Here is a 16,827-nt window from a genome sequence, read left to right on the forward strand (position 1 = left end):
GCCCACCCTACTCTACCTCACATGGCATACCGGTGGGACAGTACCCAATTACACCACCGCCTCCCTCCACTACCCCAATCTTCACAACACCATGACTATGCCATCCATTGCTCACCACACCAACCCTTACCTCAACAATCCAGCCTTATGGCTCCAACACTTTGCTTCCAGACCCTCACCAAACATACCATGTTCCATCACCCTGAGAAATGCCAGACTTGGCTCGCGACTCACGCACGCCTCCCATCACTCTGTGCATCTTAACAAACAGCCTCTGACCTCCACCACATCCAAACACTTGAAAAACCCATCATCACCTCACCCCAACCTCCCTAACACTAGCAATATTAAGGGTGCATTAATCAATGTCAGATCACTCACGGCTCACACTCTAGAAGTGGCTGACCTTATTCTTACCCTCGACCTCGACTTTATGGCTAGCACCGAAACTTGGCTTCACGCAGCCTCTGGCCCACTACTCTCCCTTGCCATCCCTCCAGGTTACAACATTATCAGACACGATCGTAACTCTAACCAGACCAAAGGTGGTGGCATTGCCATCATCCATAAAAATGCTCTAAATACACCTCGCCTCTGTGCATCACTTTTCCTCCATGCAAGCACTGACAGCCAAACTAGCCATCACTCCTAACCACTCTATCTCCTTCCATCTACTTTACCAGCCACCTGGGCTGCTATCCACCTTCGCTGAGGACCTCTCCAACATCATCACTCATAACACCAAAACCAAATCCCAAGCCTCGATATTAGGGGACTTTAACCTGGGCCTCACTGATCCCAATGACACTGCTGCCATGAGTATTGATAATATGCTTATGAATGCAGGATTCATACAGCTTATCAACCAACCTACTCACGTTAAGGGCAGAACCCTCGACTGGCTAGCTTCCCACAATTGTCCTATCCATATTATCTCTAACCAACAGTATGCATGGACCGACCACATCTTAATCACGTTTAACATTCAGTCCAAACCTGCCAGCCTCTCTCCTACCATTGCACCGGCTACTGCCACCCGCAATAAATGTGACATCACTTGCGACTGACTCCTCCCCCTCCTCCTCCCGGCTCTCAATGACCAGGTTCGCTCATGCTCCGACCCCAGGGCTATGGTTGACACCTTTAACCTCGCTACGCAAAAAGCCTTAGATATCATCGCCCCATCCAAACAGAGAAAACCCAAACCTCGAGCCCACATGAACTCCACCTTCGCTGAGGACCTCTCCAACATCATCACTCATAACACCAAAACCAAATCCCAAGCCTCGATATTAGGGGACTTTAACCTGGGCCTCACTGATCCCAATGACACTGCTGCCATGAGTATTGATAATATGCTTATGAATGCAGGATTCATACAGCTTATCAACCAACCTACTCACGTTAAGGGCAGAACCCTCGACTGGCTAGCTTCCCACAATTGTCCTATCCATATTATCTCTAACCAACAGTATGCATGGACCGACCACATCTTAATCACGTTTAACATTCAGTCCAAACCTGCCAGCCTCTCTCCTACCATTGCACCGGCTACTGCCACCCGCAATAAATGTGACATCACTTGCGACTGACTCCTCCCCCTCCTCCTCCCGGCTCTCAATGACCAGGTTCGCTCATGCTCCGACCCCAGGGCTATGGTTGACACCTTTAACCTCGCTACGCAAAAAGCCTTAGATATCATCGCCCCATCCAAACAGAGAAAACCCAAACCTCGAGCCCACATGAACTCTTGGTTCATACCCCTGCTCAGAACCCTGCGCAAAGAAAAACGAATTGCGGAATCACATTGGAAAAGCAACCAGTCCGCAGCCAACAAATCGTGCCTCCTCCTGGCCACCCTTAACTACAAGGAAGCCATATTCCAGGCTAAAAAAGACACTTACAATAAACGTATCGACAAGCCAAATCCACCACCAAAGAATTGTTTAGAATCCTAAAAGAACTTGAAACCCCTGTCACTGCACCAGACACTTGCATCAAAGATAGCACTTGGTGTACCAAAATCCAAGAGGCTCTCCTCGGCAAGATTGCCACCCTCCAAATTAAAATCAATAACAAACAATCAAGCCTACAATCCAACCCACAACCCAACCCTATCCCCACCCTAAACTACCCCATCCCAGACTCTCTGACTCCTTTTAGCTTCTCTCCACTCTCCATTTCCGAAGTGGAAAAGATCATCACCAGCCTTGAACCGACCAATTGCCAAGGCGACCTCTGCCCGGCACCTATAATCATGGAAACAGCTCATGACCTAGCGCCATTCATTACTACGCTCATCAACTCTTCCTTTAGCTCTGGGATCGTACCTGACAATCTAAAGGACCCGTGGTTCATCCCCCTATTGAAAAACCTACACTGGACGCTAGTATACCCACAAACTACAGGCCAATCACCACTGTTCCGTTTTTACTAAAAATCCTCGACCGTGCAGCATATCTACAAATTCAAGATTACCTTGAATCTAACAAACTCTTGGGACTTAGGCAATCTGGGTTCCAGCCACGTCACAGCACTGAAACTGCCCTCATAGATTTAAAAACACAGATTGAAGATCTAAAAGACAAAGGCAAACTTGCCCTCTTACTCCTCTTGGACCTATCGGTGGCCTTTGATCTCGTCAATCATGAATTCCTCTGCCACCACCTTAAATCAGCTGCACACTTCTCCGATAAAGCTACAACCTGGATTAGCTCCTTTTTAGACAATAGATCTATGCGCGTGTTATCGCCACTAGCAGCCGCCCCACCTGAACCTGTCTCCTGTGGCGTGCCACAAGGATCTTGTGTTTCACCCACGTTGTATAACGTGTTCACCAGACCTCTCTTCGATCTCTTGGACTATCTGGGTGTCACTTACACCAACTACGCTGACGACACCCAGATACTAATCCCTATCTCAGGTGACTACACGGCTGACTCCCTTGCTATCTAGATGGAATTGTGAATGTTAGCATGTGCCACACTCATCTTAAATCTTAACCCTAGCATGCGTCACATCTAGATGGAATTGTGAATGTTAGCATGTGCCACACTCAGCTTAAATCTTAACCTTAGCATGCGTCACATCTAGATGGAATTGTGAATGTTAGCTTGCGTCACATCTAGATAGAAATGTGAATGTTAGCTTGCGTCACATCTAGATAGAATGGTGAGTGTTAGCATGTGCCACACTCTGCAGATATCTTTACCTTAGCATGCATCACATCTAGATAGAATTGTGAATGTTAGCTTGCGTCACATATAGATAGAATTGTGAATGTTAGCTTGCGTCACATCTAGATGGAATTGTGAATGTTAGCATATGCAACACTCAGCTGGAATCTTAACCTTAGCATGCGTCACATCCAGATGGAATTGTGAATGTTAGCTTGCATCTCATATAGATGGAATTGTGAATGTTAGCTTGTGTCACATCTAGATAGAATTGTGAATGTAACAATGTGCCACACTCAGCTGAAATCTTAACCTTAGCATGCATCACATCTAGATGGAATTGTGAATGTTAGCTTGCGTTACATCTAGATGGAATTGTGAATGTTAGCTTGCGCCACACTCTGCAGAAATCTTTACCTTAGCATGCGTCACATCTAGATAGAATTGTGAATGTTAGCTTGCGTCACATCTAGATAGAATTGTGAATGTTATCTTGTGTCACATCTAGATAGAATTGTGAATGTAAGCATGTGCCCACTCAGCTGAAATCTTAACCTTAACATGCGTCACATCTAGATGGAATTGTGAATGTTAGCTTGCGCCACACTCTGCAGAAATCTTTACCTTAGCATGCGTCAGATCTAGATAGAATTGTGACTGTTAGCTTGCGCCACACTCTGCAGAAATGTTTACCTTAGCATGCGTCACATCTAGATAGAATTGTGAATGTTAGCTTGTGCCACACTCTGCAGAAATCTTTACCTTAGCATGCGTCAAATCTAGAAAGAATTGTGAATGTTAGCTTGCGTCACATCTAGATAGAGTTGTGAATGTTAGCAGGTGCCACGCTTGATGCAATAATGAATGTTACCAACTAACCAATCCACTAACAATTTCATCCGTCTGCATACACCTCTCAAACTCTAACCAAACACAACCACAAGCCTTGAATGCAGCAAACCGCACAAACTTCACCACACTGCAACAATAAAACAAAGTGCTCATAGAATTGCACAACAGAACACAACGACTACCGACCGTAAAACACCCCAAGCCCAGCCAACAGAACCACCAGGCTGAGGCTGCCAAAAGCACATCACTGCTTTCTTGCACTTTTCCCGCTCATTCCCCCACTAACTCAACTTCCCCTCCTTTTTTCAGAGCCGCCAGAGCGCCAGGGGACCACTCCGGTGGTGACAGTGCACGGTACAAATATCCTTTAACATTAACATTTAACATTATCTCAAGATCATTGGCTTTCATAGCTTCGAGTTTTAGGATATTCAAGATTAACAAATTAACCTCTACTCCGACTCCCTCGGTGAAGCCCGGTTGACGAATATCCGAGATCATTGTTGATTGTGCCCAAGAAGCCAGCCTTAATTGCAGAAAGGAACCAAAAATCTATAGCCAATGGTGTCAAGAAGGGCAATCGGGCGATAGTTCATGGGATAATCCCGACTGCCCTTCTTGTATATTGGGACAACCACGGCCGTTGACCACGACTCTGGAAGCTGTTTGGTAGTTGATATTTGAGTAAACAGCTTTTCAATAAAGAGAGCCCATTGTGTCGGGTGCTTTTTCAGCATCACATTCGTTATTAAATCAGGGCCAGCTGCATGTGAGTTTTTCAACCCTTGGATAGCCCTTTCAATATCATGCAGCGCCATTTGTAGTGCCCATGGGGCACCGTGGGTCATGGTCGTCACAACAGGTTCTATTTGAGGCTTCATGTACACTGTGGCAAAATGCCTTTCCCAAACGCAACAGTGATTTAATTTGAAATGATATGATGGATGGACATTTTGTGTGACCAGCGTTCAAGATATGCCAAACGTCTCTTGTATTTCTTGTGACCAGTAACGCCAACATTAGTTCAGCTCGGTTTTGATCGATTATTATGGCGTGTGATTTGGCCCAATTACGATACTATTGACTTCTGCGTTTGACAGCTTCCTGCCATTTCTTTGTTGACGTTTTTTATCAACTGTCTCGAATGCTTTTAGTGTTTTCTTTGCACATTGGATAACATTGTTGTACAGATGCTTGTGGGCATGCCCTGTTGTTCGTGAAATGTCCGAAGGGATAATGAGTTCAGTTAGGAGGGGCCTATAATTGGCTCCCTGCATATGATCGAATTTTGCGAACTGAAGAGTCAGTGTTTGTATTTGGGCCGCATTAATGCAGAGCCGATTGCTGCCGGCATTTGTGGAAACTGGCACATGATATCTTTGAGAAAACTGCGCCCATTCCATCAGACAGCATAAGCGCAGAAGATTGTGATCACTGTTCTTCATCGAGAGTACTTGTAAGTCAATGACTTTTTTTGACCACATTACGTGAGGCCCAAATGTAGGTAAGTATACTCTGACTCTCCGCACAGTGCCAAGTCATTGCGGTGGCGAATCCCCTTTCACATTACCATTCAGCTTCATGCAATTTCTATTTGTCATTGCAGAAGGCCATATCTGTCCTCTTACAGCGACTGCATGGTCTGGTATGCGTCTGTAATTATGGAGATCGGTGTCTCGTTCGAACCAAGAAAAATTCAAGACGCAGAAGCATATATTTGAGAGATTGTTATGTGCCAAAGTTGCATGGTCTAGTAGCTGCATGACTGAGTTCACAAAGTTCTTAGTGTTGATCTTCGCAGGGTTGTAGTACCCGTTTATGATCAGTAAATGTTTGCGTTTGTTCTTCTCCTTGTCCTTGGTATGGATAATTGTCCCTTGCACAAAAGGATTCGGATTGACTGACCACCATTGAGTTATTTCTATCAGGGTTAATAGGCCTGATAATGGACGCCCACAATATATTTCTCTTTCTCCCTTACAAAGGGTACTACCTTTTTTCCTTGAAACTGTGTCGCTCTATATTCTTGATGATTTGCACCAGTCTCGTTCCTAAGGGAACCTCTCTTCCCTCTCTCACTCACACTCCTGCCCCACCTCCTGTACCTCCTGCGTTCAGGTTTCTCCGCCTGCCATTCTATCACCTTCTGCTCCACTGTCGTCTTTGCCACCTTCCCCCCCTCTTTCCACTTCACCTCCACTTTAGTTCTCTCTCCTGATTGCTCCTCACAATTCCTTATAATTCTCTTCTGACCTCCCGGATAAGTTTCTTATCAGGTTCCCTTTCCACTTCCCTACAAGTAACTAATGCTAATCTCCTTGTCAGAACCGGCAATCTCTTTTCACCCTCTTGACCACCCGGTTTCTCACTCCTTCTGCCCACCTCTTTCTCACAACCCGTGTAAAAATCCTGCATGCTCTCTCCAACCATTCGCCTACTACTCTCTACCCCCTCTTGTCTCTTCCTCCAGTCAACCTTCTGCCACTAGTCTCCTTCTGCATCCTGTCTTCTTTCCACCATTAGCTCCTCTCCAAGACCTTTGTACCTCTCCCGCCAAATCCTAATGTCGACATCCTGACTTAGATTCTTGCTGCTTTTATGGAGCCTTTGCCCCTCCACCTGGGCCACGTTTGCTATAATCAGGTGCACCCGTGAGTTGCAGCAAGCTTGTAAATGTGAATGGTTTGCTAGTGGGGCTTGGTTGTGAACTGGTAAGAAAACTGCAGACCCGCAGGGCAGCAGTGTATTGTGGACCGAGTCTTCATAATGCTTGTCCTCCACCTTGAAACTGACATGCGCAATGTGAGCATTGCTGGGCAGCTAACCCCACTCAGCATTTTACATCATACTGTAGTGGCATCTGCGTGTCTCTGCAGGTTCCTGAACTTTAGTTAACCAATTCTGCATCAATAGAAAGTCCCATGCTCTCCCTCTGTCCACTCAAAGGATCAGGACACGTGACAGTAAATACCAGGCATTCGAACATACACAATACATTGTGAGGCATCACATAAAAGGACAGGCTCTGAATGAGCCAAAACCTTGAGACAGACCCCTGCCACAGAGCAGTGGTGTGGTTGCTTGGTCCTGGGGCTCCACCAAAAACAGCCTCCCGACCCAGGCTCACACTGCGTCTGATGATCCCTGTGACCATCCTATCTCACCTTACCAGTGACAGGCAGGAATCTTTGCCACCAAGTTGATGAAATAATGGGGGAAATGAGGGCACAGATGGAGGTCAATGAAGCCAGTGAGAGAAATAGAGCTAGAGGTGGAGGGATGATGGGAGATTGTGAAGATTTGATAACAGGGTAAATCTGCAATGAAGAGAAAATGGGAGTGATGGTGGGGGCAAAATGAAATGGGTTGAGCCGCCTTGTCATTAATGACCAATGGGGTGGGATAGAGATGTAGAAACACAAGAGGCGACTGGGATGAGAATGATAGCCTATAGGAAGTGTGCATGGATCCCGCCGTAGATGTTCTGTGCATGAGTATTCCTATGCCTTATCCACTCATTAAACCTGGCCTGGTTTCCTTTAGCCAGATACCTAAACTCAGTCCTATGGTTCACTTCAACCTGGGGTCCCAGTATAAGGGCGATAACCTCTTACAGGACCTAGGTGCTGAGACAAGGAGGTTCTATTACCGAAGAGCCAGCATGGAGGAGTAAATACATCTGGTTCCTGGATGTCTTTTATGAGACCTAATGTTCTAGTCTGAAAGCACAGTTTCCTACTCCAACTCACAGGACCTCAGGTATGTTACTGCCTGGAATCCTATTACTGTACATTCACAGCCTCTGGGTATTTAAAGTGCCCCATGACATTTCTTTCTTGGCTTTGGTAATTAATGCAGACATTGTGTTGCCTCCTGGAATGTGTTGTTGTCACAGCACATTCCTTCTTGCGAAAGGCGTAATGTTTCACCCTTATTGCCTGAAGAACACCTTAAAGAGGAGGGGGCAGGTATTACTCCCTTTCTCCCCCCCCCCCCCGCTTAGTGCAGTTCCGACTTCAGCTATTATAACCCATCAGCCAAGGGTCTCCCTCCTGGTCTGAAACCCAAAATAGGCCCTTCTTCAATTCAGTTTTTTTCCCCCAACACCTGCCAAGCTCCAGCCTCAGCAGGACAACGATGTATCTGTCTCTGTCTCTCTCTCTCTTTCCCTCTATTTCTCTCTCACCCCCTCTCATTCTCCTTCTCTCCCTCTTTCTCAATTTTGGTGGCCACAGGATTACCATTTGGATCAAAGTGCTGCTCCTTCTTAATGGTACTGGCCATGGTCAGCCCAGGAGGCTCCCCACATCAATCTCTTCTTGAAGTCTGATCTTTCCAAGGGACTGGACTAGCTGGCTCAGCAATCTGCTTGACAACCCTGCTGTTACTCACGCTATCAACTCACAATTGTCAGGAATGCCATCCTAACTCCCTCACAGCTGGTCTCCTCATACCTCCTTTTATACTGTGTTATGGGATTCAAGCAGTTTAACAATGTTAGGGATTGGTTGTGCCCTCTAGGGGTAGTTTCAAATGGAACAATATGGGCTCCTCAATGCATAAGCCCTCATTACATGTTTGCATCTAAAACGCAGGTAATTCTGGCATGCCAGTATTACCGCCCCGGCAGGGCGACCGCCAGAAATGCCGGCGCAATACAGGTCTTCGAGCGCATGCACACCACCCTGCCGGAGACAGTAACATGCCCGAATTACCAGCGTTGGCAGCCATCCGCCAGTATTATCAGCTGAAATGTGCCATACCGGCACCCAAACTGCAGGAATTAGCATCACCGCCGGAACTGAAAACTTGCCGGCGGCCATTTTTAAAAACTCAATCCACTTTGAATCCCCCACTTCTAACTTCCATGCAACACAACAGGAGGTTCCAAAATGTCTTGGAGCAAAAAGGCAAGACTCCCTGACCAGTTCAGAGCCAGGTAGGGGAAGGGGGGCGGCTACCCCCTCCCCTGGCTCCACCCTGGTGCCCGGTACGCTCCCCTCGTTGGCTCCCGAGAGCTGGCGCAGCACGCTCCACTGGGACGGTCTCATCCGACATGAAGTTAATTTCAGTGCATTTATTTAGTTTAGTTTAGTTTAGTTTAGTTTATTATTTATAGGGCGCGCCATACCCTGGGGCATCAGGGCGCACAGGACAAGAATATGCTCAACTTAGTTACAGGTACATAATAAGTAGGAGCAGTACACGGGTATCATACAATATACAATATACAGTAGGCATATATATACACGGCCGGAACTAGGTCCAGAAACAACACAGTTTTACAGGTGTGGGTATACAATCGGGAGTATACAATAATATATACACTAGTAATATACAGGTATCAGGAACATTCCAGTGCAAGAGGAAGTTGATTTAGACAGTCTGGTATAGGGGTGCCAGTGGAGCTTCAGTTAGTTTGCCAATGGAAACAGTCAGGACAGGGTAGTTAGGCGTTGTTTGCTCTCAACCAATTGATCAAGTTCTGCCTGAATTTTGCAAAGGGCTGGGGTTCTCTGATGCCAAGGGGTAGTGAGTTCCACAACTGCGCTGCCTTCACTGGGAAGCTCTGTCCTCCTATAGTCGCGAGTTTAAATCGCGGGACTTGTAGGCAGTTAGCATTCGCTGTTCTTGTGGGTCTGGTCGAGGTTCTAGGGTGTAGCCTATCCTTGAGGTATGGTGGTGCTTTGTTGTTGAGGCACTTGTGGGTGAGGGAGGCAATTTTGAGTTGAATTTTATCCTGCGTGGATAGCCATTTATGTTCTCTTCTTACCGAGGATATATGCTCCTTTCTGCTAATCTTGAGAGCTGCTCTCAGGTCATTGTTCTGGAGGACCTGGATTTTATGAATAGTCTGTTTATTAGCCCCAATGTATAGTCCATTGCAATAATCCAGTTTGGATAGTATGAGGGCTCTGGCAAGCGTGATGCAGCTGTCTGTAGAAAGGAATTGTTTGCTCGCTCTGATGAGTTTGCATGTGTATGCGGTAGCTGAGGCTAAGGAGTTAACTTGTTTAGCAAAGTTCAAGGTGGCATGTAGGTAAAAGCCTAGGGTCTTCACTTCCTTCGCTACTTTTATGTTGTTCCCATCGATAATGAAATTGGCATAATCCGGGCTGAGTTTGGTTATGTATGTCGGGGTGCCTAGGATAATGAGTTCAGTTTTGTCATCGTTCAGGCATAGGCCGTGTGTGGCCATCCATGCCTGAACGATGCTGTAGATTTTATTCACTAAAGCCAGATCCCTGCCGTAGTCTCCTGAAAGCGGGAGGAGGATCTGGGTATCGTCTGCGTAATTGGTGTAGGCAATACCCAGATGATCCATTTCGTCAAAGGGTGGCTTTGTGAGGGTGGGTGACACACAGGATCCCTGAGGTACACCACATGTTATGGGGGTCGGGGGGCGCACCATTGTGTATCGTGCCTGTGTGCTATCACCCAGGCTTTGCTGCGGGCGCTGGGCATTGACACAGGTACCGTCCTTTGGTGTTAGTCAGATTGTTAGTTAAGTGCCCCCCGCCTTGGGCCCGGGTGCTAAATCACACTATGTTGTGATGTGCGGCTGTTGTAATGTGTTCACTACTTTTGATTTCCCTGGGCCCAGGCGCCAGGCCCATGCGCCAGGCCCAGACTATTTGGAGCCTGCCCCGGCCTCGGCCCTCAGCTCAGCGGGCCCACGCAACAAGATCAGGACAGGTCATCTATCATCCCTGCCCTGGTGCTGCAGGTGGGAATTGGATGGGAACGGGACGAATCCTGAGGCATTCGGATAGGTAAAATAGTGTGCGAATGCAGGGACGTCATTTAGGGGTCGCCAGAGGTCGCAACTGCGACCACTGTGGACTCCCTTGCGACCTCTAAAAAAAAAAAACTACAAAAAAAATGGAGTCTAACACTTTTAGCACTGACCCTAAATAAGAAAGAATAGGAATACCAAATAATGTGTCTTTCTGGAATTCTATACATAATTGCTAGACGCATTAAAGATTTATTTCAGGCACACTTCAGGGGGTGAGTCACTGATTTAGTCTGTTCTTAAACACCTCAACTCGGCCTTTCATCCTTCTGAGGTCGATAAATGAGTACCAACACAGGTTGGGTGATATTGGGGTATATTTTTTCTATATAAAGCGCTTAAGCGTAAGTGCTATATAATAACACATCATTATCATTTGGTCATGGACGTCTACCTGCATTGACAGTAATTTGGTAATATGGGCCTATACACACTGATCGTAACGATACATATGGTGATCCATTCTTGTATCAAATGTACATCACATAGTGATATTGTAACCATATTTTTCGTAGTGTACAATTCTAAGTGATGCCACTTCCTGTTTTGTCAAGAGGTGAAAGGTTGTGTTCCATGCTTCCCGCGATATCAATTCAGGGTGGGGCCAAATGACGTCACTTCCAGTGATGTCATCAGGGGGTCAAGGGTCGTGTGATGTCACTTCCGCTACCCCTGGCATTTTGGTGAAATGACGTCCCTGTGCGAATGGGCATTTCTCTCGGGCTGTCTGGGAAGCGGGAACTGTGCTTACGGGGATGGGAGTGTTGTTGTTCGGACACCATTTTGACGCCTGTTACACATCTGCTTAAAGGGCGCAAAGACACATTTTTCCTGGTGCAGTGAGCAGAAAAACAAGAAGTAGAACATGCAAGGGACCAATAACGGCTTTACCAGGTAATAATAAATAGCCACATGCAGCAGCGTGTGGAGTCATGCAGCCTGTTGCTCTACGCCCCGTGTGTAAGCGTGAGTGGTGAGAGCCCATGTTTCACCTGAATGTAGGACTTGCGTGTCAGCATTTACCGCTGCATTGGTTCATTCAATGTTTTCTTAATGTAAGCACTCCCAAAGCAAATAATGTGTGCGACTGCACAAACACACCGGTCGTGAATTGGGAGGTAACAGTTGCCAACTAATTTATGTGTTAGCAGCAGAGGCGGTGAGGGAGGCCGTGGCGTGCTTCTTTACTCAGATGTGTTTTGAACTCTGTATTAATGATGCATGTACAGTTTCTCATCATGTGTGCGTTTAATAGCTGTGTCGTGTTTCTCCACCAGTGGTTGTGTGGGGTGTCTAATGATGTGGTTGTGGCTTCATTTATCTGTGTGTGTGTGCTTGCTTGTGTGGATGTTTACAGTTCTTTGTCGGTCCGTATTGGTATTATTACTTTTCCGCAGTCCATGCATTGCTCTTCGTTAGTGAAATGCACTAGTATTTCTTTTAATGCGGAATTACAGGAAAAATTCAAACTAGCCCTGCCTTTAGATGGCCAACACAAGCCCTCACATGCTGTGTCCAGACAGGTGCTATGTGCCAAGGCCCTTCCCTTCCTAATTATAATTATTATTGTTCTTTCATAACGCGCTTAATACCAGAGATTGGTGCGCTATCTTACCTCCAAGACACACGCATTGCTCCTGAGCTATCCCCCTCACCTGTCTTGGAGGGTGCTGTAGGCCTGTCTTGGAGGGTGCTGTGCTCAGGGCCGACCTATTCCCCACTGTGGCGTTGCCGCCGCATGCATTATTAATAAAGGGGGCATTCCAGGCCGCAGCAGTGCGACTGGAATGCCCGATGCGAGCAGACGTGTCTGTGTGAGTCTGTTCGTAGTTGGGGGCTTACGGGCATCATGAGTGGGGGTCATGATACACTCCCAACAGTGGCAACGAGGTTGGTGTTATGCCTGGGCCCGGCGGTGAAAGTAGCTTAAATTTTTCTTCTTGGAACGGGGATCTTTGAAGATTTTCGTTTCATGCCGTAGGCTGTGCATCAACCACTCGGCAGGCGCCCATCTTGGATTTCGGGCCGCATACACTCACTGAGCTCCGGTTCGGACGATGAGAGGCATCCAGGCCCAATTTTTGGACAAACTGATTGCAGGCAGTTATACCTGCACATCCATGCCTGGATTCTGGGTTTTTGTTTTATTTCTGGGCCTCCTATGTCGAGTGAAGGCGAGGTGAAGGGCTGAAATGGCTGGGCCTGCTTAGCCCAAATCCTCCCTGGCTCATTTTATGGTACCTCTGTGCCTGCCGACTGCATGGCTGCAGCTGTGGACTTCGTCCTCTTCATCATCATACCAGTGGGTGGGGAGTACTGCCACTCATCATCTTCATCATCATCACCACCAGGTTTGGACTTGTGTTGCCTGGGTGTGTCTGGACTGGTGGCAAGTGGTTCCCAGGAGGGGACTGGACTGTGGTAGTGGGGGTGAGTTGCGGCCCCCCAAAGCCACGCTGGGGGGTGCCTGTGCACTCTAACCCATGAATGTGCCTGGTGACCAGGACGGTGGGCAGCCTGCAGACCTGCAACAACCTCAAGGGCAGCCACAACCTCAAGCGCAGCCTCAAGCCCTGCAGTTGCCTCAAGCTCCACCAGTGGCGCAACCAGTTATACAGCAGCCCCCTCCAGCCATGACGCAGATGCGGGCTCTGGCAGCCCTGCAGCCCATCCCGGAGTTTGATGCCTAGCGCCCACCATCCCGCCTTGGGCCCAGATGGAAAAGGTGGGTGGACCGTCTAGATATGTACTTTAGGGTAACAATGGAAACAGACGAGGACAGCAGGCTTGCCACTATTCTGTATGCGGCTGGACCTGCGGTGCAGGAGATTTTTGAATCGCTCCACACAGCTGATGGCACCTATGCGGCTGCAAAGACTGCTCTTCAGGCTCATTTCCTGCCCCTGGCCAATGGCGACTATGAGAGGTTTGTGATGTTGTCAGCTCGGCAGAAGGAGGAGGAGACGTTAGACACCTTTATGGCCGCCTTAAACGCCTATCTATTGCATGTGCATGGGGTGATGCAGAAGACATGATCAGGACTATGCTCATTCAGGCATGCTCATCTGGTAAATTGAGACGGCAGGTGTTGAGGGAACCAGGTATCACGCTCACTCGTATCCTCGAGCTAGGACGATGCCATGAGGTGTCCGAAGCATGGGCGTCCAGGATGGAGGCTGGCTCGCACCCGGTGAAGACTGAGGAGGTGTGTGCCATGTGGCAGGGTGGCAGAGGTGCCAGAAGACCTGGATCTGGCCTCCGTGACAGGGGCGGAAGAGCCGGTGAATCTTGCCAGAAGTGCGGATACGACTTACCCCACCCTGCCGAATGTCCTGCGGCTGGAAGAACCTGCGGGAGATGTGGTCTCGCGGATCACTATTCCCGGGTGTGTAAGGCAGCCCTGCCTGTGATGGTACCAAGAGGCCCGGTTCGGTCCGGGTTCCTTTGTCAGAATTGCCCCCGAATATGGCCCAGGTCGACCAGGGCGAGGAGGGCACCCCAGCGGAAGAGGGGGAAGAAGAGGAGGAAGAGAACATCTTTTTTGTGTCAATTGTGGGGGTCCTCAAGTCAAAGAACAGACGCCAGCCGAGGTGTGTGGTGGAGGTTAACAAGTCACCAGTCCCAGTACTCGTCGACACGGGTGCCTCGGTCAATTTGATGGCCCGTGGACACTACGACGCTATGGACACGCCTCCCCGATTGGTCAGCCCGTATCTTTGCTTTTGGGGGCTCGGAACCCATTCCCCTGGACGGTGCCTTTGTAGCAAAAGTGGAACAAGATGGCTCACAAATCACTGCCCGCTTCTACGTTACGCCGGTGAGCACGAATACTCTCCTGAGTTGCGCTGCAGCAGAGGCTCTCGGCATTTCCAGCTTTGCCTATTCTGTGTATCTCGAAGACATCAATGACCTCCTGGACAAATATTCAACTCTGTTCCACGGAATTGGGCAAACGACTGGTCGAGATACATAACCACATTCTCCACCCACCGCGGACTCTACCACTATAAGAGACTCAGTTTCGGCGTATCATCCGCGGCGGAGGTGTTTCAGAACATCATCCGAGGAGCTCTCGCTGACCTGGAGGGCGTTATAAACATTAGTGATGATATCCTAGTGTTTGCCAGAACTGAGGTGGATCACCTGCGCAAGCTGGCAAGGACTTTCGAAAGGTTACAATCGCTCGGCCTCACGCTCCATAAGGACAAAATGTGAATTCCTGCGCTCATCCATTGAATTCTTTGGCTTAGTTTTGAAGGTGGGAGGGGTGTCACCAGATCCAAGAAAGGTTCAGGACATTAAGAAGGCCCAACCGCCTGAGTCGGTGTCGGATGTGAGGAGTTTTCTTGGCATGGTAACCTACTGTGGACGTTTCATCCAGAACCTGGCCTCAAGCTCTGAGCCCCTGAGGGCCCTTACGAAGAAGGAAACCACCTGGCAGTGGGGCCCCCTCGAACAGGTGGCCTTTGACGATATTAAGAGCGCACTCACGGCAGAAGACACCATGGCGTTCTTTGACCCCACCCTGCCCTCAGAAATCATTGTGGATGTCAGCCCATTTGGCCTGGGGGCCGTGTTAACACACATCGATCGGGATGGCGGTGTCCGCCCAGTGGCTTACGCCAGCAAGGTGCTGTCCGACACCGAACAGCGATACTCACAAATCGAACGTGAGGTTTTGGCAGTGCTATGGGGCTGCCGGCACTTCAGACTCTATGTCCTGGGGCGCCCGGTGACTGTTGCAATGGACCACAAGCCCCTGCTTCCCATTCTGGAGGGGGCCTCATCAAAACCACCAGCGAGGATAGAGCGATGGATGCTTGCCCTCCTGGAATACGGGGTCACTCTCGTGTATCGGCCAGGAGTGAACAATGCAGCAGACTATTTGTCCAGGCATCCAGGCGTGACCGGAGGGGAGGAACAGGACACCTGTGCCGAGGAGGCGGACGATCACGTTCGCATGGTGGTGGAAGCGGCTACCCCAATGCCATGCCACTTGAGGAACTGGAGGCAGCGGGTGATGAGTGTTTCCAATCTTGAAACACGCCATGCAGCAGAGTTCTTGGAAGATGGTGCTGGAGTCCCTGGCTGGGCGCACACAAGATGCCAAGACAGGGCTAGAGCAACTGTGGAAGGTGCAGGAAGAGTTGTCATTCTCGGCTTCCGGTCTCCTGCTGAGAGGCGACCGCATAGTAGTGCCCCTGTCAAAGATCAAGGAAGTGATTACTCTGGCCCACCATGGACACCAAGGGGCCGCTAAGACCAAGGCCCGGCTGCGCCTCAAGGTGTGGTTCCCGGAGTTGGAGCGGAAGGTCGACGATTTTGTTGCTGCCTGTGTCTGGTGTCAGGCGGCGTCCCCGCTGCAAAGAGAGCTGGCGATTGAGGTCATGCCCCGAGGTACGAGGCCTTGGGAAGTGGTACATGTAGACTTTGGTTCCACCACGCTGGTCACCCACTTCCTGGTCATCGTGGACAAGTACTCTCAGTATCCGGAGGTGGAGTTCGTGGACTCAGTGGCCTTTGAGCATGTGGTGGTGGCCATCGAGAAGGTGTTCGCTGCCCACGGATTCCCCCACACCCTGTGCTCTGACAACGGGGCGCCATTCCAAAGTGAGCGGTTCTCAGAGCTGATGGATGGGTATGGGGTACAGCACAGGAAGATCACCCCACTCTGGCCGCGGGCGAATGGCGAGGCTGAGAGACTGATGAGGACACTGAACAAGACGTTCAGGATAGCCCAGGGCCAGGGACAGTGCCTGCAGCGGCCCTTTACCAATTTGTGCGTGTATATCGCACCACCCCCCATGCGTCCATTGGAGTGGCGCTGGCTGAAGCCCTGTTCAGCCGGTGCCCCTGAGGGCTGCTGCCAGAGGTGGGGGAGAAGGAGCCCGGGGTTATTGATGATCAGCAGGTGGAGATGGATCGCCGGCTGCAGACCGAACAGGAGAATTCCAGGAGAGGACTTCGCCCACAGCAGCTGGAGCCGGGATATGAGGTGCTTAT

This window comes from Ambystoma mexicanum, chromosome 10, assembly GCF_040938575.1.
Source record: "Ambystoma mexicanum isolate Mex_15411 chromosome 10, UKY_AmexF1_1, whole genome shotgun sequence".
In the NCBI taxonomy this organism is placed as follows: domain Eukaryota; kingdom Metazoa; phylum Chordata; class Amphibia; order Caudata; family Ambystomatidae; genus Ambystoma; species Ambystoma mexicanum.